Source organism: Coffea arabica, chromosome 2c (assembly GCF_036785885.1).
Source record: "Coffea arabica cultivar ET-39 chromosome 2c, Coffea Arabica ET-39 HiFi, whole genome shotgun sequence".
Classification (NCBI taxonomy): domain Eukaryota; kingdom Viridiplantae; phylum Streptophyta; class Magnoliopsida; order Gentianales; family Rubiaceae; genus Coffea; species Coffea arabica.
Window position 1 is genome coordinate 40,220,192 of NC_092312.1, and position 25,318 is coordinate 40,245,509.

The window sequence follows — 25,318 nt, forward strand, 5'->3', positions numbered from 1 at the left end:
TGCATTCATGATCAAGTATAGGACAGGTAAGTCTAATGTAGTAGCTGATGCCCTTTCAAGATGATGCACACAACTTACTACATTAGATGCTAAGTTGCTAGGCTTTGAATTTCTTAAAGATCTTGATGTGTGCATGGATGGCGGCCTTGACTCAAGGCTTTCATAGGAACATTGAAGGCTTGGAAATTGCTAATCAAGGCATCTACACATTAATCCAAGTCAAGGAAGCATCAAGCGCGGCCTTGACTACTTGGGTCGAGCACTAGGAATGTTAGCACTGTTAGTCGTATGAGTTGTTAGTTGATTTGATTGTTATTGAGTCGTTAGTGATTAGTGGCTTGTTAGCCGTCCTTTAAATTAGTAGTTTCATTAAGTATGGACTTAAATAAGTTGGCCCAACTCTTACTTAAAGTGTGGACTGAATTTCCTTTCTAGATTAAGTAGATGGGCCGCCAATCCTTGACCAAAACGAATTAGGTCCCTAGGTCTCTAGCCTGTAAAAAGGCATCTCATGTACTAGTTAAAGGGTAGACCTTTTTGATAATAAAATTTCAGTTTTGTGTGCTCTTCAATTTCGAGAGATACAATTCCTACTTGCTAAGGCAAGGGTTCTTGAGCAATCTCGCGTATGCCCTTGATTGCTCCGCCGGCCTATCTACTTAAGTAACCACCTCAATTGGAGTCGCCGTTCTACCGGCCTGAATCAAGTCGTGACGTCCCTCTTGGTTCTTGATTTCGCAAATCAAGCGAATTGAACAACCATCTAGATTCTTGGGCAAACATGCTACGTGTCTCGGAACGTGTTGACTGAGGAGTGTATGAGTTGGCTTCAAAGCTGGTTGAGGTATCAATTCGTTATATCCGTTGACTTGTTCATCTAGTTCGTTCTAAGGTTTGTTATTTCCACTGCATTGCTTTAACAAAAAAAAAAAAAATCTGACCATAGTGTCAAATCTGTCCGCCATTTGTCTCTTCGTTGATCTACAATTCAGTCGTGTGTTTGGTCTCAATTCTGGCCGTAGTTGCTTATTTGTTGCGTCTCACAAATCCGTCCGAAGTTTTGTGTCTTCGTGTGTCGTGATTTTCTGCTATTTGTGTGTTCCATTCGTGCCTTGAAATCTGTCCGTAGTGGTAGCATCGTTTAGTTTAAAATTCTGACCATAAGTTTGTCTCAAATCTGTCCGCAACGTGCCTTGTTGTTTGTTGTGTCGCTAGTCGTTCTTCCATTGTTCGAATCTGTCCGTTTTGTGTTCAGTTGTTGTGTCTTGAAGTCTGACCGTGATTTGTGTTACAGCTTAGCGAAATTTCTGTCCATAGTTGTGTCACAAATCTGGCCAAAATTGCTTAGTGTTGTTGAGTTGTTATTGTTCTTCGTGCATCTTCAATTCTGTCCGTAGTTTTGGTCCGTCTTTAGCATCAAATTCTGTCCGTGAATTGTGTTTGACGTTTGGCATAAACAATCTGCCCGTAGTAATCGTACAAACCCTCCAAATGAAGTGCCATTGTTGTCATGCCTTGCTGCCCAAATCTGTTCAATCAGGTTCTTGAGTTATCCAACTTGTTTACTTGGTTTTCAAATCTAAATTTTGGTGAAACTTGTTCGCAATTTGTGAATCTTAAGAGAACCCACAAGAATCTTGAGTTTCTTGAATTTCTTGGCCACAATCTTGAAGTTCTTGATAACCTCCTTGAAAGTTCTTGAAGGATCTTGAAGTTCTTGAAAGTGTCTTGTGCGATTGAATTGGCCGAACACAAATCTAGAAAAACAATAATCCATTCGGTCAAAACTTTGTGTTGTGTTTGTTTGTTCCAAGTCAAAAAAAAGGAACAAAATAGAAACGAAAAAAAAGAGAAGGAAGGATCGGTTGGCAAAACAAAACAAGAGAGAGCAAAAAAAAGAGGAAGGCAACTGAATTGTGGGATGGAAATTTCTGATTTGCGCAACACTACTTGGAGTAGAATTTGGAACCTCCTAAATGTTGTTACAAGAAGGAAAGGAGTTTTCCAAAAGGTTTCCTAAACTAATCAGATTCGCGCAATCCTTCTTGGATAGAGTTTGGAACTTTCTAAAAATTTGATTCAAGAAGAAAAGGTTTTCTAAAAGGTTTCCAAAAACTAACTTGTTTCCAAATTCAATTAGGAAACTAGTGGACAGCTTGGATAGCTCTCCCTTTCCCACTTTACCAAGTCCAATCGAATTAGGGAACTAGGGTTTCTTATTTCCTTTTTCCGTTCTCGAGCATTCCAAATCTATCCACCTTAGGAAATTGCCAAAACCATACACCTTTGTGTCTAAATTGTTTCCAAATTGTGTCTTCATTCTTGATTACTCTTGTGCTAAAGTTGGGTGAACAATTTGAGGGTTTTGTATGGCATTTCTCAAGCTACCCGAACCAGCAAGGTAAGAATTATGGTAAGACCATTATAGTGTCATAAGCTTGAGTGATACACGAGAGTAGAGTGTACATATGTAAGCTTGTGTGTGGGAGGAAAATACTTTCGCTGCTAACCGTCTTTGCAGGTCACATAATCATGCCTAATGGAGTTGCATCTTGCTCATACAATCAAGAATTCTTGGAGACTGAGCCTCTCAAAAGGAGGGGTTCCAAGCGAACTACTCCCAACCATTCTAGTGCCATGCAATCTAGTTCACAACATGAGTTTCGTTCACTCTGGGAGGAGATGGAACATTACCGTGTCTCGTGTGCATATGAAAGGTATAAACGTGATTGTGATGAGTATGAGAAGGAGCAAAGAAGTTTGCCCCGAGCATCTAAATCGAGGTCAACCTCAAGCAAACGAGATTCGTCTAAGAAATGCCTTGACAACCAAGACAAGGAGTTTGAGAATTCTCGGATTGAGTCCAAGCCTCGTGAATCAAAGGATGATTTTCGAAGTCGGACTAAATCATAGGTTGATTCTATGATGGAAAAAATTAGCCAAGTGCTAGATTCACACTTGGAGCAATTTAATTATGTGTCAACCGGTGCTAATAAAGGAAAATTTCATTCTAGTCCCTCGTTCATTGAAGAGCCACATATGAATGAGTTGCAGTCGAGCCATGAACATGAGTTAGACAATGAAAATCAAACCTCAAGTACAATGAGTGAACAATGGTCCAAGAAGAATGGAGTAGGAAAAGGCAAGAATAATTTGGCTTTAGTGAAGAGTAAAGAGGAGGAGTTGACCATGTTTGCCAAAGTTGAAAGTGTGAACATTTTGTTTGCTAACCGGCTAACATGTGTTTTGTTTAGCATCTCTTCTTTTGTGCAGATTAAACAAGGTCAAGTAGAGATGGTCATGGAATGTTCCATTCCGAAGTCACTTGGACACTTTGCGAGTTTCCATGGAGTTTGTCTTCTAGGAGCTAAATCTCTTTGGTATCAATTCATGGAATAATGTCAATTCAAACCTGTCCACACCATTGGAGGATTGACTCGAGCTCATCTTAAAAGGGGAATTCCAAATTTTAGTTCTTGTTCTTTACCTATGGTTCATGTGATGCCCCCACTTCTCCTTAAGGCGAACCAAAGGGTATCCACGGGACGCCTGCCCAACTCTTGCCAGGACTCTCAAGACAATTCCCGTTCAAACTTAAAGAAATACCAGCCATCACGATGATATAAGTTAGAAAGGGAGGTCACTCCCATAAATGACATTCAAACTTACATCACGAGTTTCAAAATACGTCAAGTATCCAATCCTTACATCAAGTTCTCAAAATATACAATAATCCAGAGTCTAACCAAGTACATTGAAAAACCCTAATACAAAAGTACATTTGAAAGGGGTTTCTCCGAGGTCCATTCCAGATCCTTTCCTGTTAAGAAAAACAAATCTACAGGGTAAGCAAAACACTCGTGAGGCCAAGAACACACATGCAGACATGTTGTTCAAGTAACAATCCCTATTTACAAGTAGAACAATAACATTGCAATAATTAACAATTTGAGCGAGAAAAGTAAATAGAAACAATTCAAGGTATAGGAGCTCTCAAGAGCTATTTTCCACGTGCACGATCATGAACCTCCACGAGTTGACACTCCGTCAACCGGGTAGGTTTAGTCCATAGAACTTCACTTATCATGTCCTCTTTCACCTTACATACCCCTGTATCGGGCCCGCCTGTCATTTGTTTGAGGTGATACTGCTCGAGTATGCCAAGCAAGATCTCTCAATAGGTCAAGCTTATATTTTCTCATGGTTCACCAAGGAGACTGACCAAACCCATGCCGGCTCGAGTCCAAGGTGAGATTTGGGCGTCCCCCACTTATCACTTGAGTCGAGGAGATTCACTACGATCGACTTATGCAGCCATAACATAAACAAACACTTAAACACTTCACTTAAATTCACTTAACAAGTCACTTCAAGCAATTCAAGTATTTCATGTCATGAAATTCAAGCACACTTCACTTAAATGAGAACGAGTGCGATAAAGTACACACTCCACTCAGCATTTTCAAAATATTCTATTATTGATAACAATTAACACGTAACACGTATATCTCATAGTTCACACACTTGATACTCACCGAGTGATTCAAGTAGCAAGTACAAGCAATTGATTAGGCGTCTCCCGTGAGATCCTCTTGGAGGTCCTCTTGAGTGCGTAAGCAATTAATAATGAACTATCACTACAATTAATAATGAACTATCACTTATAAATCTCAATTATCAAGGAAGATTGTACACTTGTACAATCTAAGAAAATTTCACCAAAATGAGCATTAATTACTCGTAAATTGAGGCTAAAAAATGAGATTTTAAAACACAAGCAAAATCTGATTATTTTTTCATCTTTTAAATCAAGTATACAACAGTCTGGTAATATCAAAGGAGATAGAGAGTTCGAAACCCTCAATTTCCTTTAAGTTTGGAAATTTCAGATTTGTTGAGCAATCTTTGAAAAGTTGTATCTCACTCTCTACAAGTCCAAAATTGGAAAACTAGGTACTGTTAGAAACTTCTTCCAAAGTACTAAAAGTTCCTAGAAGAAACTTTTCCATGATTTCAAATGAAAGATATTCAAAATTCAGCTCAAAATGGCTGTTTTGGAATGCCAAGACAGATTTGGGTTGATTTTCGGCAGAGTTTGGAAATTTGGCGAAATTCACACAATATGAACTAGTCTCTGAAATTTGGAATTCAATTAGAGTTACAATCAAAGTTTTCAATAAAACAAGAAGAACAAGAATTGGAGTTTTGGGCACCAAGATATGGTAGCTCAAAGTTGCTGCAAAAGTGAAACTGTTAAGCAAATTCCAGGTTTAAATCACGTACTTCGGGACTTTTTTTGAGCTTCGACATGGACTCGGAATGGCACCAAATTTTGTATGATTATATTATCATATAAGGGATATTTCTCTGTCAAATTTCATAAAAAAATACGTGCGGGAAGTTGGTTAACAAAATCATTAAAGCTCCAAGAACTTCCAAGACAAAACTGCCTTGTGGTTCCGTTTTCCGTTTTCAAAACGTTTGGCCAACAAAATGTCTCAAACACGGTCCATTTGTGTAGAAAATGTCTAAGAAATATCCAAGATACATTTGGTAGGTGATCAACACCAATAATTTCAAAACAAGTCCCAATCAAGATTTAGGCATTTACTAGTCAAAAAAAGGGTTTTCAACCACTAAATCAGTTTCAAACTTCGGCCACAACTCACTCAATTTAACTTGGAATTGAGCATGGTTGGTGGCATTGGAAACTACATTCATAAGGCTAAAAGTTCACAGAAGGAAGCGTTTTAAACATCTCTCCACAACTAGCCCATATTCGAGCATCAAGTTGCAGCTCATGACCTGCACTCCAGTGAATCTGTGAAACAGGGCAGTGATGTTCAAACAATTGGTATGGTTCACTCAAGTGGAATCAGGGCATGCATTTTATACCATTGGAAAATGCCACTGATGGCACTCGATTTCGACATTGGAGTAAAAAGTTATGACCGAAGCAAAAACACTGCCAGAGTAATACGGGACTCATTTCCAGCTTTGACAAATTTTTGAAAACTCAACGTTTAATCATCCAAATCACGTAATTTTTTTGTAGAAACCTTCCACACAACCCACACAACATGTATACATCATAAACAAGTCAATTGAACCACAAAAAAATGCACTAAGGGTCACGGCAATAACAAGGGCAGATTTGTCACTTTTGCTCAACTCTCTCCTTTTGAGTTTTCCTTCACAACCCAACGTATTTCCACTAGATTAAGCAGTAATCCAACATAAATAGCAGCATATATCATCAAATAAGTCCACCAAGCCATTGTGGGATTTCATAGAACCCACACACCAAATTTCCAACATAAATAAAGCTACCCACATGAATATATGAGCTTATAAGTGCAATATAACTTCCATAAGTCAAGATTTGAGAGGTTGATCATCACTTACTTTCTTAGATGATCAAGGCAGAAATTTTGGTCCTTTTAGCTCAAGAAAAACCGTGAGAGCAAGCCCCTTTTCCTAGCTTGAGGTGATCTCCAAGTGGTTAGCAAAGTGAATGTGAATTTTGAGGTGATTTGGTGAAGATTTGAACCAAGGATTGATGAAAGAAAATGAAGAACTTTGGTTGTTTTTCTCCTTGGATGGCCGGCTATGTTAGAGCAAGAGAAAGAGAGGTTTTGGCTGCAAATGAAGCTTTCAAGAGAAGATAAAATGTGTGGCTCTAAATTGGTTCAAAAGTCAACTCTCTCTCCCGTGCGTACGCGCGCATTTCGTGCTCGATTCCTCTCGAGTTCGTTTCGCTTGTGCAGTAAACCTCTAATGCACTTGTATTCCTACTATTATTATTCATTCTTAATAGTCTAAAAATAAAGGTCTAAAGTCCCTCAATTAAATCGCGCGTGCAAAAACACGTACTTCCAATTTGTGCACGGTAGAGTGGAATTTTCACGAAATTCTTATAACGATAGTATCACTAACTAATACTTGAGTATTTAAACATAAAAATATCTATTTTAAGACTAGTGTAAAAGTCTCCAATTTTTCAAACTCATTGTACTCTCAAATCGGTTATTGTCTCCAAACGCGTATTCGCTATTCTCACTTAATGAGTTGTCAAAATTTAAATTTTGAAACGAGTCACTTTAAAAGTACATGTGAGCTATTATTCTTTGTAATTGAGTAATAAAAGGTCAAAATAAAATATTCTGAGTAAATGGCCAAATAAATAATTAAATAAACTAGAAATAGGAAATTTAAATAAGTAAATTTTGCGAGTCCTCATAGTTCATTCATCATTTTTGCCTTATTTTGAGCATGTTACTAGTCCTAATTCTTGTCGTTCTTATGTAGATTTTGATGAGAAGTGTAAAGAACCAGCACTGGATTCTCAAGTTGAACCCATTGGTGGATGGAACATCGAAGTGTCAAAGGGAGTTTTCACATTTAAATTTTGTTCCATACCTTCTTACCATTTAGCTAATGATGTCCCATTGCTTCTTTATCCAATTTCTGGTTCTAAACAAGCTGACATTTATTTCATGTTTGTAGGTAGTAAAGCTGTTCGAAAATTTTCAGCTTTGACTAAAGAGTTGCAACCTGATTTCATGCTTGTTCCAGTTGCATGTTGCGATCTTTCATGCATAGTCACACGTCCAAACGCTGGTCACCATGAGCTCATTTTATCAACTCCAACTTGCGCACACTCATGTGATTCATATGGAGTGAGCTTTACGTCATTACTGCCGCTCATGTTGGGTGATGCACACAAGTGTGTCAATCAAGATCCGAATGCAATTCTTCCCTCCCTGGTTCATGTTTCTAAGGATTATGCACCACGATTGGTTCATTGTCCTATCTCTAGTTTGGCAAGTTGTACCAATTCAACAACGACTAGGGTCGAATTAAACCACCTTGCACAACCAGATTCAGGATTTTCTAGCTTCAATGAACATCATTATGAAGTGCACGTGAATAGGAAGCTATTGCATAGTTTTCCACCTATGACTACTAACTATGGAATTTATTGTGTAGGTGACATCATGACAGTCCATGCTCGAAGGCTAATTAGAGAGTTTTGGATTGCAACCTAGAATTTTCACAAGCCTTACACACGCTCTTTCCTACCTTGGCGAATGACCTTGTTTGAGAGCCTCATGAAGCTGATCAAATGGCATTTAACTTGGCTCGTGACCCTTCATTTATTTCCAACGTGGTTGTCCTCTAAGCGTACCGTCGATTTGAGGACAAATCCTTCTCAAGTGGAGGGGATTGATGTGTGTACGGATGGCAGCCTGGACTCAAGGCTTCCATAGGAACATTGAAGGTTTGGAAGTTGCTAATCAAGGCATCTACACATTGATCCAAGTCAAGGAAGCATCAAGCGCGGCCTTGACTACTTGGGCCGAGCACCAGGAATGTTAGCATTGTTAGGCGTATGAGTTGTTAGTTGATTTGATTGTTATTGAGTCGTTAGTAATTAGTGGCTTGTTAGCCGTCCTTTAAATTAGTAGTTTCATTAAGTATGGACTTAAATAAGTCGGCCCAACTCTTGCTTAAAAGTGTGGACCGAATTTCCTTTCTAGATTAAGTAGATGGGGTCGCCAATCCTTGACCAAAATGGATTAGGTCCCTAGGTCTCTAGCCTATAAAAAGGCATCTCATGTACTAGTTAAAGGGTAGACCTTTTTGATAATAACATTTCAGTTTTGTGTGCTCCTCAATTTTGAGAGATACAATTCCTACTTGCTAAGGCAAGGGTTCTTGAGCAATCTCGTGTACGCCCTTGATTGTTCCGCCGGCCTATCTACTTGAATAATCACCTCAATTGGAATCGCCGTTCTACTGCCCAGAATCAAGTCGTGATGTCTCTCTTGGTTCTTGATTCTGCAAATCAAGTGAATTGAACAACCATCTAGATCCTTGGGCAAACGTGCTACGTGTCTTGGAACGTGTTGACCGAGGAGCGTATCAGATCTTTATGCAATTGACCCAGATTTTGGTAAGATTTTCACTTCCTTGCCACGAGATACTCATGAGCATTACTTTCTATCATAGGGGTTCTTGTATTACAAGGACAAGTTGTGCATTTCATTAAGCTCCATGCGACCCCTGTTGGTTCAAGAAGCACATGGATGAGGGCTTATGGGTCACTCTGGAATTGCTAAAACGTTGTCCGTCATCCAAGAGCCCTTTTTTTAGCCCCGAATGAAGAGGGATGTCGAAAGACATATACAAAGGTGTGTAACTTGTCACCATGCGAAGTCAAAAGTAAATCCTCATGGTCTCTACACCCCTTTACCCATCCCACATGCACCTTGGATTGACTTGTCTATAGACTTTGTGCTTGGATTATCTAGAACTAGAAAAGGTCATGACTCTATTTATGTTGTGGCTGACCGCTTCTCTAAAATGGCACATTTTATACCTTGCCATAAGATCGATGATGCTAAACACATAGCTAAGTTGTTTTTTAGAAACATAGTATATTTGCATGGCATGCCTCGCACCATTGTGTCAGATAGAGACATAAAATTCCTTAGCTACTTTTGAAAAACTTTGTGGTGTAGACTAGGCACTAAACTGCTTTTCTCTACTTCTAGTCACCAACAAACTGATAGACAAACTGAAGTAGTCAATAGGACTTTATCTACATTGTTGCGAGCAATAATCAAAAAGAACATTAAAACTTGGGAAGATTGGTTGCCGCATGTTGAATTCGCCTATAATCGCACGGTGCACACTACTACACAATATTCACCTTTTGAAATTGTTTATGGTTTTAACCCTCTCACTCCATTAGACTGATCTCCTTTACCTGATCATAAGAGAGTTAACTTGGATGGTAAGAAAATGACAGATTTTGTGCGAGACTTACATGCTAAGGTTCGCGCTAACAACTGTCGCGCCCCATTTTTTGATAAATAAATAAATAAATGGTTTTAAAAAATGTATTTGTTGTGATTGGAAAATGAATTGTGATTTAAAAGAAAAATGGGTCTAAATGGGGTTTTGAGAATGCGACGATTTGACCCAAAATGTAGTTTAAAAAGGGTTTTTTGAAATCACCCTTCAATATATCCAAAATGCAAATAAAGGCTGTCGCAAAATGGCATTCGAACTAGGTGATTGGGTTTGGATACACATGCGAAAGGAGCACTCCACTTCAAAGGCGCAACAAACTCCTTCCAAGGGGTGATGGTCCCTTCCAAGTCAGGGAGAAAATCAACGACAATGCATACAAACTTGACCTTTCAGGTGAGTATGGAGTTCATGTTACAATCAATGTCGCTGACTTAAGCCCTTTTTATGTAGACGATGAGAATGATTTGGGGGCAAATCTCCTTCAAAAGGAGGGGACTGATGACGGAGCACCAAGGACCAATGCCGACCAAGAGCAAGTCATTCGAGTACTAAGTGGTCCAATCACAAGAGCTCGTGCCAAGAAGATGCGTGAATCCCTTCAAGCTCTTGTATGCACTATTCGAGAGAGAGTTGGAGATGATTTGAAGACTATTGAAGGGTTGGAGAATGAAGATACAACAATATGTACCTTACTCCAAGTTGAAGAGCCAAATGAAGAATAGTCTCGTAAGTTGGCTTAATCAAAGCCGAGGCTTATTTGTCATTTTATTGCTGTTTTCTTGTTCAATAAATTCGGCCAAACAGCCTTCTAGTTGGCCAAATATTAGAGAGTCCATTTAGTCCTTATTTCGGCCCAAAAGGCCCTAATCTAGCCGAGTTACTTAAGTATTTTTAGTTTAAGTGAATCCAATTCACTTTAGGTCTAGTTTAAGTGAATCCAATTCACTTTAGGTTTTCTAGTTTGTATGGCTATATATAGCCAAGGCAAGAGACCTTTAAAACCAGTTTTTTAATCAATACAAATCGTGAGTTTTCACTTTTCTCTTTCCAAGAGAGTTTCTTTGAATATTTGAGAATCTTTCTCAATTTATTCAAGTGAACTTATCAATCAAGTAACTCCTTGGTTGTGGCGTTCCTCTACCTATAGTTTGGTTCGCTAATTTGTTAAGTAATGAGTTGAGATAGTATCAATATTGTTCGCTATTTCGGGGATTAGATTGGGTCAAATTTCCGTTGCCAAACCATTGGTGATTGATTGTCTAGATCGTGTCCAAGCATAGATCACATCAGTTGGTATCAAAGCCAGGTTGGGTCTGATGGTACCAATTGATGTTGACATCAGTTGCTGACTATATCAGCAATGTTGGTATCAAGTGTCCGAGCCATAGAGTATAGACAAGGTGATGTGAAACGCACTTTGACACAATCTAGACAATGACACCAACGGTTTGGCAGTGGAGATTTTACCCAATCTAACCCTCTAAGTGGCGAACAATATTAATACAATCTCAACCCGCGACTTAACGAATTAGCGAACCAAATTGTAGGTGTAGACACCAAATTTTGAATAATTTGTATGCTCCGTTTTTAGTGATAATTCTTATCCATTTATTTTTGTTAATTTCATGATTTTCGTTTTAGACTGTTTGCATTTGTATAGCATTTTAGATCATTATTGTTAGTTTTATTCGTTTTTGCTCTTTTAGTGGTCTATTACATTTACCTTTTGTTTTTTAGTTTTATTGGTCGTGTGAGTTTTATTCATTTCTTTTTAGTTTTTAGTTTATTATTGTTATTTTTTAAGTTTTAGCATAGAATTTCTCAAAGGAAAAGAAAAGCCGTTCAAAAAATATGTTTTAGTTGTTTTAGATTTTAGTTTCACTATTTAAAAATGAAAATAAAGGAAAAATGAAAAATGAAAAATTACAACTTTGCTGTTTATTATTTCTAGTTTATTTATTTATTTATTTTATCTGATGTTAATTAAATTGTTGGTTTTTACTTAATTTTATTATCATTTTGCTAAATTACTTTAAAAAAAAAGGGAAAACGCGGCATGCAAGCTGCTTTTTGTCGCAGCTTGCAAAAGAAGGGCTTCGGGCAGATCCTTTGGCTGCAAATATGGAAGAAAGTACTGGAGTTTTAGGGTTGGAGGTTCCCATATAAAAGGCAAGAGGGGAGGCAGCCGCAAGGGGGGATTGGAGAGCCGAAAATCTGGAGAGGAAAAGAAAAAACAGCGACGGAAAGAGAGAGTAGAAAGGGAGATTGTGGGTGGCGACTGGAGATGGGGGGATTGAAAAACGCAAGAAGGCAAAAAGGGTAAGGATTGACGGCTGCAAAACGGAAAAAAAAAACAGCGGCTAGGGAAGCTAAGAAAAGAGAGGGCTAGGAGAAAAGGAAGAGAGCTGACGGCTGAGAGAGTAAAAGGGAGAGCTTTGAGGGTTCGGGAGAGACGGGCCATAAGAGGAAGTCACGGCCAGGAGGGAGATCGAGAGAAGCCCCGGTAGCTACTTCATCCGAATCCACATTGCATCCAAACCGAAGCTGCAAATCCAAAGGTGGTGAGCAGGTAGTCTTAAACCCTTCTCCTGCCTATTGCTTCTAAACACTGGGACATGGGCTTCTTGTTCGTTAGCATAACTAGTGTCTGGGTCATCAGAGTGCGTTGTTTGTCTGCAGAATGCATTGTTTGTTGGCATAACTTCAGCAGTTGTGTTTTGAAGCTTGCAGAACTTGTATCTCGTAACCTTGTTTATGAAAAGCTTCCTTTTTGTTGTCTACTTGTCCGCCCTTTTTCCGTTTCATGATTCACCAAAAACCTGTTTCATTGTTTGTGAGTAAAAGGCCTGGTCTTGTGATTATGCGTGGGTATGATGTCTACTTCGGAATTTTTGTGATTTGAAGTTGTAAAAAACTCAAAAAGCTGTCGTCTTTCGTGCTTCCTTTCCCCTTGTGAAACTTAATGTATGACTCGTGGGCTGCAAATTTTTGTTTTCAATAGTTTGTTTGTATAACATGAACCTCTGCCATCACAAGCTCGAAGCTTTCGGCTTATGGCAGCAGCATGGAGTCTTTCTTTTGATTACTCGAAGCTCAAGGTTTCATTCCCTTTGATTTGCCCGGCTGTTTCAGTCAAATTTTATGGGGGGGGGGGGTTAGATGATTGTGCTTAGAGATGTTAATGACAATGGTTTTGGTATTTCTGGTCTGCATGTTATAGCAGAAAATTGCCGCAGGATTGGAAACCAAAAATGCAGCAGGTTTCACTTTCGGTTGCTGAAATTTCTGATTGTTTGCCTACTTAATTTTGTGTCAATGAAGCATGAGCCCTGCTTAGAACACACTGTCACAATCTTGCTGAGTTGCTAAGAAAAATCGCAACTAGTTGGACTGCTAGAAACTTCATCGGGTTGCCGAAATTTTTCTGTTGCATAAAACCTTTGATACTCGCACCTCCACATTTCGGTCCGCTTTGTTTTCCTTGTTTGCTTTCCACTAGCGACGTCCTTTAGGGCCTTGCGCTCTGCTCCTGCATTAAACCATGAGTTCCATGTTAGTTGGAACCATTTTGCTGCTTCATGGTTTGCAGCTCCTGAAGTTTGCAGCTATAAAGCTGTTACAAAGCAAATTCAAAAGCTCTAGTCATCTGCATTAGTTGGTATCGAAGCTTGCTTTTTGGTTTGTAATTGCATCATTACGTTAGTTTCCATTTCTCCAAGTTTACGAATAAAATGTTGCTGTTTGTTTGTTTTGCTCACCTGCTGTTTTCTTTCTGCTGGTTCCACAAGCTGCTGAGAGGTTTGCATTCTCGTGATTGCATTCTGTTTGCTTGTTTGGGATGTTAAAATCCTGTGTTTTGGTATCTGAAATAAAAGCCTTGATGTTTGGATGGGATTAGTTGTTTTGGGATAGAAAGGAGACTGCATTCGAGTGATCCGAAATGAAGCTGGTTTCATTTTTAGTCATTTGCAGAAAGCATAAGCTACGTGGGCTGCATGCATTTTGCATGAATAATTCCAAAAAAAAATTGCATTCCAACCCCCCAAGTCTCCCTTTGTTCTACTATGGCCCAAGTAATTGGAACATTTAATTAATTTGATCCTTCTAAGTCCCCTTTTATTTTACAAAAGGCCCATTACATTGCAATTTCTTGCAATTAAGTCCTAAGTTGATTGCAATTTGAACCGTTATTTTCCTTTGTCGCGCCCCATTTTTTGATAAATAAATAAATGGTTTAAAAAATATATTTTTGTTATTGAAAAAATGAATTATGATTTAAAAGAAAAGTGGGCCTAAATGGGGGTTTGAGAATGCGACGATTTGACCCAAAATTGTAGTTTAAAAAGGGTTTTTGAAATAATAAAATTGGAGTCGCCACTTGGTAATGAGTTAAGGTGTACCAAGTCACCTAAAAAATGAGTTTTTTTAAAGGAAAAATAGGAAAAAGTAGTAAGAAACCCCTTTTAAACGACTCATAGTCCACGTAAACCAACGAAAAAGGTTCGGGAGTCGCATTTGACGAAGGGGAAGGCAAGGATAAAAATCCAAGGCACCCCTTCGACCTAGCCAAGGCTAGTTGCGTGATTTAATCAAAGTTTTTCTTGTTTTAACCAAAGAATTTATTACATTTGGATGCACTACATGAATGCAAAAGAAAGGAAAAATGCAAACCTAAATTCTAAAATGTCTCTTGTAAGGTTTTTGGTCCCAACCACATGAATTGTGGCGGCCAATAAAGGAAAACCTTATAGAGGTCGATTAATGCAAAAGATGGCTAAAGTGCAAGTGTGCAAGTGTATAAAAAGGTGCACGTGTGAAATTGTATGAAAAATCCAAGTGTTTGTGTGCCAGTGTATGAAAAGGTGCATGTGTGAAATTGTATGAAAAATCCAAGTGTTTGTGTGCAAGTGTATGAAATATAGTGATAAGTGCATATAGGTGTAATTAAGTACAATTTTGTGAAGTAGAAATCAAAATGAACAATAAGGAAAGGAAAAGTGATGAGGAAATGTGAATTGAAAAATGAATAAGTGATAAAATGAGAATGAATGAACCTAAAGGAATGCATCAGGTCGGGTATGGGAATGACTCCTAACTTTTTCGACTTCGATTTTCCCTTTGATTAGAAAGCAAAACTAGCGTGCTAAGGCTATCGAGTAGCCACACTCGCTCGTTTCCCTTATCAAAAGGGGACTCTCAAGCAAATGAACCCTATAACTAGCATGAAATGCAAAAATCCTAAAATGGAGGGAAAAGGGGTTCGAGGGGCATGCAAAATGATAAAACTAAAAAAATGCATGATATGTAATGAACATGCAAACATGTACTAACGAGGAGAAATTCCTAAGGGTCTAGCGTTGGACTAGCCCATTCTATGAATTCCGACTAGCGTTGGACTAGTGGAAACGTACATTCATCCATCACATTCATTCATGACTATGGAAAGCGAGTAGACATGCCAAACACTTATAAACACATAGCACATAACATTTAGCATGCTCGACTAGATGCAAGGCCCTAACAAAGCAAATTAACACGTAGTAACTAAGCACGCAAGACACATAAGACAATTAAAGCCCTAACTATTACATTTGCTAGCTAGGCACATGACTTCGATAGGTCTTCGTTGAATGCTCCTCCAAGCCCTATCTATTACAAGCCAAGAGGTGTACACATACCCCATAAAAAATAACTTAAATAAAAAGCAAAAATACATGACATAAATAAAAGGAATTAAGGAAAGGCTAGGAAAGCAAAGTAGACATGCAATTCACTTAACACGTTGGATCACGTAGAGGAGACAAAAAAGGATAAAAGAAATTATACCTCCCTTGAAATGGAGCTCTAGTGGGGTGAAGTCACTTATTTATCCTCCAAAATAAAAGAAATGGTCAATGCACCAATTTATTTGAAAAAAATTAAAGAAAACAAGTAAACATGAATTTGAATCAATTAAATCATGTCAACAACCCACATTTAAGAAATCAAAAGAAGAAGGGACTTAATTGCAAAAAAATGAACAAAGTTTTGGGGTCAAAATTGAAGAAAAATAAAGTGAAGGGACCTAATTGCAATTAAATTAAGGACCGAATTGAAAGAAGTTGAAAATGTCCAGGGCCATAATGCAGTTAAAGAGAAACTCAGGGACTGATTTGCAAAATCATTTTCTGGTTTCTTAATGGGCCAAACCATTGGGCCATTTGCTTATTCGTTTGGTCCAAAACTATCTTCAGCCCGTCAAAGAAAATTCAAGAAAAACAGATGGGCTGGCCTGTTGATTGGTCCAACCAAAACATCTGGGCTCCTTCCCCAAGCCCAAACCGAAAGCCTAAAAAAAAAAATCAGACTAACCCATCTTTTATCATTCCAACCCAATCGAATAATGCCAGGGCTTTGGCTATCAAACCATGTCAAAATCCAATAAAAAACTTTGAATATTTACCTTCCTAAGCCCAACAAGAAACCCAAACAAATGTTACCAAACCCAACAAGATAAAACCCAACTAAAAATTACTAAGCTTTGATTATGCATTAAATCACTGCATTAATCTATCCAAGAATCACATAAAATATGCAAACAGAGGATTAAGCTTAAGAGGCAAAATTAGTTCAATTTTCCAGATTTTTGGGCCATATCAGAATAAGGGGAAGCTGAAGGGCCAAATTGCAATCAGAGTCGGACTTAATTGAATGAATTAAGAAGGTTTGGGTGGTCGAAACATGAAGTTCTAAAAACTTTGGGGCGAAATCACAGAACAAAACAAAAATGGATGGGCTGAGAATGCAATTTTAGACAAGTAATTGTCTTCTCCAACGAGCTAACATCGGTTAGCATTTCGACCTTTTTCCAATCATGTAACATCAGAAATTCAGTTTCAATTTCAACCGTTCTCAATCAGACAAATGGAACCCGCAAAAATTCCCCCCTTTTCAAACTTCATCCGGATTCATACGGTGGAGGCAAAAGGAACGGCAAAATATAAGGCAGCAATGCATCCAAATTCTCAAACGTGAGAAAAGGGTTTGGACAACTCAGTCGGTTTCCTCACACGGAAATGCAGGCAACCATCTTTGAATTAGAAAATTCAATCAGGCATTTTAACAAACAGTGAATGGGCATGAAAAAACTTCAGCAAATTTTGCTTAATTGACTCTAGAACCCGCCCAGAATTTTATCAGCCACCCAAGAAATGTAGTTCAATTGATCCACAGAGCATGTGTATACTAAAATCATGAACAATCAGCAGGATGAAATAGACAAAGCCACGGCAGACATGCTCTGAAAGAAAACTGAAATGTAAAGGAAAACGTTAACTTACAGGGTTCTCTCCGCAAGCTTCGTAGACGGCGACGGTGAATTCTGGTGGTGGTGGCTCCGGTTCTTGAGCAGGCGGTTGATGGCGATGGCGGACAGCAGCGGCAGCGGACGCGAACTGGTGGAGGCCCAGTTCTTCCTCCCGTTTCTTCTCTCGGCCGTAGCTCCTCCCACTCAGCCCATCTCTCGGTTCTCTACCTTTTTCTCTGTCCGTCGCCCTATTGCCTTCCCTCTCTGTTTTCCTTTTGCTCTTGCTCAAACAAAAAAAATCTCCTGCGTTTTTCTTTTTCCGTTGCTTTTCTCCCCGTTCTTTTCGCCAGTCCTCACCAGAATCCCTTCAGCCTCTGCCTCTTTTATTTCTGGCCACCCTAATCCCTTAGCTTCCCTCTCTGTTTTGCAGCTCACGGCCTCCCTTCCTGCTCCCTTCCTTTGCCCTTTTCCGTAGCCTCCACCGCAAGTCCTCTCTCTCGGCTCCTCGCTCTGCTATTTTCTTTTTCCTCTCAACCTTTTTTCTTCCTCTCTCTCCGTTTTTTCCTGCTGATTTTCTTTTGGCCGCCTGTCTCAGCCGTTGTGTTGCTGCTGCCGTTGCTTTTCTTGTTTCCATTTCACCTTTGGCCGAAGATCCTTTTCCTTCCTCTGTTTCTGTTTTTCAAATCGAAGCCCAAGCTTTTCAGACTCCCTTTCTGATTCCACTCCTCCGAAGAAGTCCCTTCTGTTTTTCTTGAGCTTGGTTACGGCAGCGATAGCAAAGGACCGGAAGTCAGTGGTGAATTCGGGTAGCACATCTGATGAACTTTCCTTGCTCTGTTTTTCCTTTCAAATTTTTCTCTTCTGCCGCCAGCTCCTCTGTTTTTCTCTCTAATTTTTAGTTGCTTTTTCCCTCAGCCGTAAGCTTTTTTTTTTTCGATGAAGTTGCCTTCTCTGCCTTCTACTCTCTCTCCGTTTTTCTTCCGTTCCCCCTTTACTCTCAGTTTCTTTTTTTTTCCTTGCCCCTGCCGAAGACCCCCTTGTTTTTTTTCTTCTTTTTCTTTTTCGTTCCAGCTCCCTTAGCCCCCCACCAAGTGTGCTTGACACCTACCCCCTATACACTTGTCCTATAATTCCTTAGACACTTGTCTAATGATTGTTTTGTACACTTGTTCAACATGCACATTTTCACCTATTTTGCCATTTTCATTTTTCTTCAAAAATCAATTAAAAATAAATTAACAATTTCAAACCAAATTTAAGAGAATTAAGGCCACTTTTAACATCCTACAAAAACGAAAATGATGAATCTAACCCAATTAAAAAATTAAAAATAAAAATAAAAAATAAATAAATAAGTAAATAATAAATGATAAAAAATGAAATTAAAAATAATCAAAATTTGATGTCTACAGTTTGCCCCTCTTTGTCTGAGTTTTGAAAAAACTTGAGACAAAGAAATAGACACCAAATACTTACCTGTGTTATTCGGCTGCGAACGATCCGGACGACGGACGCTTCTGAAACGAGGACTGACCTCTTTGACAAAAATTTAAAATGGGATTGACCCAAACAGAAAATTTAAAATCGAGACTGACACGAACAGAAATTTAAAACGGGACTGACCCGAACAGGAATTTAAAATTGGGATAGACCCACGGGATAGTCCCGAACAGAAATTTAAAATTGGGATAGACCCGGACAGAAATGTAAAATTAGGATAGACCCACGGGATAGACCCGAACAGAAATGTAAAATTGGGATAGACCCACGGGATAGACCCGAACAGAAATTTAAAATTGGGATAGACCCGGACATAAATGTAAAATTGGGATAGACCCACGGGATAGACCCGGACAGAAATGTAAAATTGGGATAGACCCACGGGATAGACCCGAACAGAAATTTAAAATTGGGATAGACCCACGGGATAGACCCGGACAGAAATTTTAAAATTGGGATAGACCCACGGGATAGACCCGAACAGAAATTTAAAATTGGGATAGACCCGAACAGAAATGTAAACGCTTACTGGCGGGACAAATCTAGCTCCAATAGCAATGAAAATAACATGCTTTGACAATCGGACAGTGGGATCAAACCCGAACCTGCCGTGATGAACTTGATTTGATTTTTGATTTTTTTTTATTTTTTGATTTTTTGATTGATTTTTTTTTTCTTGAGAAACTTTCCAAAGATAATTTGCCCCAGTATGATGAATTGGTCAGTGGGAAACGGTCAGTGGTATAAAGCACGGTCAGCGGGATAAAATCCGGTCCTGACAAGATTGGCGGGATGAAACCCGGTCCCAACGAAATAAGCGGTCAGCGGGATAAAACCCGGTCCTGCCGAGGTTGGCGGGATGAAACCTGGTCCCAACGGTTATGAACGGTCAGCGGGATAAAACCCGGTCCTGCCGAGATTGGCGGGATAAAACCCGGTCCCAACATGATATAGCGGTCAGCGAGATGAAACCCGGTCCTGCCGAAGTAAGCGGTCAGCGGGATAAAACCCGGTCCTGCCGAAGTAGGCGGTCAGCGGGATAAAATCCGGTCCTGCCGAAGTAAGCGGTCAGCGGGATAAAACCCGGTCCTACCGAGGTAAGCCGAAGTAAGCGGTCAGCGGGATAAACCCGGTCCTGCCGAAATAAGCGGTCAGTGGGATAAAATCCGGTCCTACCGAAATAAGCGGTCAGCGGGATAAAACCCGGTCCTGCCGAAGTAAGCGGTCAGCGGGATAAAATCCGGTCCTGCCATCCAATTGGTCAAGAAATTGAATTTGATTTGTCAAAAAACAAGCAATTAAATCTGATTTTCCAAGAAACAAAAATTTGAACTTGATTTTTGATTTTTGACTTTTGAATTTTTCTGATTTTCCGAGAGAATAATTTGCCCCCCCAGTGTAGGGCCCTTTTTCCCTCCTTCTTCGGCATCGGCCTTCCACATCACCAGATGCTCTTTCGTCGATTTCAACTATGAATACCTGCACAGGGGGGCTTATATGCACTCAAAAAATTTTTTGTAAAAAGAAACAGTGTGATTGATTTGAAAAATGCATTATTTTGATTCTTGGACGAAATCCTCAATTGGACTACAAAATATTTGCCCCTGTTTGGGCTTGTTTTCACGAAATCTTATAAACAAAATTTTGCCCCAGTATGGGCCATTTAATTGCAAAACTTGTTTGGATGATTTTCCATTTATTTAAAAACTGTAAGAAACTATGTTTCCTAAAAGAAAATTTCATGATGAATTTCTTGAAATAATACCAAGTTACAAAAGATTTCTTCCTCTCTTTTAGCATCTGTGTTTTGAGTAATGGGTCACCATTTCCAATTGGCTCATCTTCAGAACCAATCAAGTGACTTTATTTCTGATTTTGAGGTGGCCAAGGAAAATGAGAGGTTAAGATTTGTCTGGTTCTTGTGCCCAAAATTGTAATGCATTCAACATCACATCTTAATGAAAGCAAAGAGTTTGTCACCCTTATTTCTTAAGAAAACGTAGTCAACGTATAAGCTTTATAGGCTTGCAACAACATGGGTAGAAGCGATAGCTAAACCTGTGAAAACTGGTTATACCCCCATGATCACAAATGATTGATGGATTTCTTACGAGCATAATCCCCACATTGGATTGTCATGAAAGAATAAGTCAACGATGGACTTTTGTTAGCTTGTAATGTAGCTTGAAAACGATAGTTAAAGAATAAATCTTTCAAGGACATTGCACCTAAGATCGCATTTTTCAAAATTGCCCCTACGTTGGAACTCAAAGAAAAATCTCAGACTTTGTTTGTATTTTTTTCTCATCATTCACCAGGGACTTCAGCGTCGAATTTTTTTCTTTTCTTTTTTTCCTTGCATTTCCTCTCTTGCTTTGCTTTTTGCCTCTTTTCCCTTTCCCTCAACTTGGTGAGCTTTCACATGGTGAGTAGCGTCAACCCCATACCCAAGCAATTCAAAAATACAACTAAAATTTTCCGGCATCAGAAATTTTCTTGACAGGGCCATTGCAAAGAACAGAAGTCAGGACTTTCGGCTTTCGTAATGAGGTCAGGTGGGGTGCTTAGAAAGGTTAAAACTTGAAAGCGGATTTCAAAAGTGGTTTAAAAATTCTGAGATCGCATTGTTATGCCAACCCTATTTTAGGGTTAAATCAGAATTTGCCCCAGTTTATGCTCAATTGAGGCTTTTTCTCTTTCATTTTCTTTCTTTTTTTTCTGATTTTTCGGCCTTTTGCCATTCTTTGAAATTTTCAAAATTTGCCCCAGTTTATTTGTGAACTGAGGTTCTCATTTCTTCTTTTGTCTTTTGATTTTGTGGCTTTTCACTTTTCACTTCTTGAAATTTTCCTTTTCAACTCAAACTTGCCCCAGTGTGGGATTTGCGATTCTCAGGGGTTGCCAAACGAAGTATTTTATTCTGAAGGCTCAAAAAGGGATAACTAGGGATAGAATGCTTGATCGGAAAAGAAGAGGGCCTGACTTGTATTCCGTTCCTTACAATAACTCTGAAAGGAAACTTTCATTAATGCGAAATTTCTGGCATGTATCTGAATTAACTGTCTGAGGAAGACCCTTGTGCATCCATATCTGTGAAACATGGGCGGTCCGTGTGGACAAATCTCTTCCTTTTCTTTTTTCAAAATTGGAACCCAAGTGGAATCAAATTTTCCCAATCTGTGGTTCCCTTTCCCCTTTTTCTTTTTTTTCTTTTCCAAAATTCCCCAATCTCCTTCCCCAATGTGGGGTGCGATCATATGTGCACTCGAAAAGAACCACCAATTTTTTTGGCTCAAATGAGGATGCAAGGGATAAATGGTGTTTAGGTTGTAGAAACGACGGCCAAAGTATCATTCTTACACCTTATGACAACCAAAGTAACGAAATGGTCATTGAAAATCCATTCCCCTTTTAGATATTTGAAAATTTTTCAATAAAGGGTAGTGATCATTAAGGCGCTCATTTGAAACGAAATTATTCTTTCAAAGGCTCAAATGGGAGAGCAAATGATAAAATGTGTATAGGTAGAGAAACGAATGCTCGAAGTATCATTCCAAATTTTCAAAACAAACAAGAATAATGCACATTTTTGCTTTCACTTAGATGTGAATTGAATCGGTTAAACACAATGGATATTTTCAAGCAAAAATAGCCCCAATTTGCAATTTATCAATCAATGTGACTGATTTTATTTTGGGGTTAAGTGAAGGAGAAAAGGTATCTCATTAGGCCTTTTGAGTGACCCTTTTTAATTCTGAGCACTCTTATTGTGAATTTTCAGGCAGGAGGTTGAAAAAATCCCAATTTAGTCTTATTCCTTAAAATTCATCATGAAATCTCCAATGAATAAGAATAAAGAATGAAATGTACATAAATATACACAAAACAATGATTGTCCAAAAATTTTATTGCTAAAAAAGTTTGAAACAAAAATTCTCATTCAATTATGATACAAATGAGAAGAGAGAAACTTGTAAAGAGCTCCACATATACACTTTTTGTCTCCTTTTCTTTTGACACAAAAAAATAATTTAATTATGAAATCTCTTAGAATCTCTTAGCCTAGAGCTTTCAGATGGATCTTTCAGGTTTCCATTGTTGGATCTGCCCAAGAATTAAATAATACTTTCCAAACTTTATCGGATCAAAAATTGTTATCCAACATAGGGAAATATTTTCATCTTATTGAAACCTTTTTTATGAATGCAGGGGAGGGGGGAAACAAAAGAAAAATGCCCCGAGTTAGTAAACAAGAATATAAAATCGGTATGCATGTCCTATGGGGGAACCCTTTTATGCCAAGGGTAGGCCTAGCATGAAAATGCAATCCTCTAGGGTAGGCACTATACCATACCTGATGGATCAGATCAACTCATTGAGTGAAAAAATAATTTTGAAAATTTGGCCAATTGGAGAGACGAAAGACACTTGTCAAAAGGAGGTCAACGTCCGAATGGATTGATCACTTTTGATTGATACAAGAATTTGCAACAACACACGGGTTTGACCTTGACAAACTTCCTATCGAAGAGATTGGAATTCCTTGATAAAATTTTCTCAGTGAAGCACGGGTCAAAACTCCAACTGATCAAGTGGATGGTTTTCTCAAAATTGACTAGGTTTCCCTATTTGAAATTCGACATTGAGATCCTAATTGGCTAAATGAAATTGACAATTTATTAAAAATCGACCGGATTACCCTAAAAAGGGAAACAGGTCAAATGAATTGAGTGACATTTGATAACTTACTCAAAATTGACCGGATCATCCTAAAAAAAGGAACTTGGTCAAATGAATTGAATGAAATTGAGAATTTATTCAAAATTGACCAGATCGCCCTAAAAGGGTAAATTGGTCAAATGACCCTAAAAAGGGTAAATTGATCAAATGAATTGACGATTTATCGAATGAATCGGCAAAATGGATTGGTTGACTTGTCCGGCCATTGTTTATTTCAAAATTATTGAGATACATTAGTCTATGACCTTCTAAAATCAAATTTTGGCCTCAATTCACTTATCGTATCAATAGGAGGAATCATTTGTGAATTTCTTCAAATTAATGTCCTTCACGCAAGGGATTTTTACCAATTTTTTGATAAAGTGGCCAAAAAGTGATTATTAGATGCTCATATTCCAAAGATCACTCTATGAAAATGATCGGATCCTACCTTACCTTGTGCACTACCCCTTTGGATGGTTCAAAATGTAAACGTGCAAGTCTCCCTGGATTAAATATCCGAGACACAAGGTGGCTTATTCCTAATCACGGGATTCCCTATGTGGCATTTCCTTTCTATGGTTTATGCATGATGCCATTTATTAAAGCGATGTAAATATGTGACAAATATGGCCTAAAGGACATAAATAATACATCGGGGGGAAAAAGGTCTAAAATGAAATGTATTTATTAAAAATTAAGTGCAATGACTGAAATTTAAACATGTGAGTTATCTAATGGGTAGGTCACTAAAGAGTGCCACAGAGGCCTCTTATTGCTAGGGCACATGAATGCAATCCAAGAAAACAAAAGAATGGTTAGTACAATTGATAGTACACATAACATATTGGGAGCAATTAAGAATAAGAAATACAAATAAAAACAAGTAAAAGGGGTGGAACCCCTTCCCTCGTGCCTAATGTGCTTAAAAGAGGGTGAGGCCGACTCTAACCTAGGAAAATTCTAACATGGATGCATGAGGCTAGGGCTTACTAATGCAACTAGACTCGATAAGGTTTCGGCTCCCAAGCCTTCAGACCTAAAGGCAAAGGGTCATCACTCCCAAGGCCTTCGATCGGTGGCTCGAGTGATCCCTTAGGTAGCGCTATGGGCGCAGTGCACACCATCCGCCTACCCAAGGCAATCAATCCTAATCCTACAAGGCGGTGTGGGATAGCGCCCACGAAAAATAAAATAAAATGGGATAACAATAAGTAAACGTGCACGTATGAAGTGTTCCCTATTTTTGAGGGAAGGGGTTGAGAACCACGCGAGGCTCTAAAGGTGACACACACCCCCCCCCCAAATGCAATGCAAGCGCGAGATAAACAAGTAAACATTCATCCAATCAACCAATCATACATTCGCGAGCGAGGGAGTAGTTGGATACGCGTGAAATGCAAAATCCTAAAAAAGGAAAAAAATGCAACCCTAAAACACCCAAATGTGATACATGAAAAAGGTTAAAAGAAGAAAAAGGTTGATTAAATCAAATTTGCTCGGACTCTCGAATGTCCCCAGTGGAGTCGCCAACTGTCGCGCCCCATTTTTTGATAAATAAATAAATGGTTTAAAAAATGTATTTTTGTGATTGAAAAAATGAATTATGATTTAAAAGAAAAGTGGGCCTAAATGGGGGTTTGAGAATGCGACGATTTGACCCAAAATTGTAGTTTAAAAAGGGTTTTTGAAATAATAAAATTGGAGTCGCCACTTGGTAATGAGTTAAGGTGTACCAAGTCACCTAAAAAATGAGTTTTTTTAAAGGAAAAATAGGAAAAAGTAGTAAGAAACCCCTTTTAAACGACTCATAGTCCACGTAAACCAACGAAAAAGGTTCGGGAGTCGCATTTGACGAAGGGGAAGGCAAGGATAAAAATCCAAGGCACCCCTTCGACCTAGCCAAGGCTAGTTGCGTGATTTAATCAAAGTTTTTCTTGTTTTAACCAAAGAATTTATTACATTTGGATGCACTACATGAATGCAAAAGAAAGG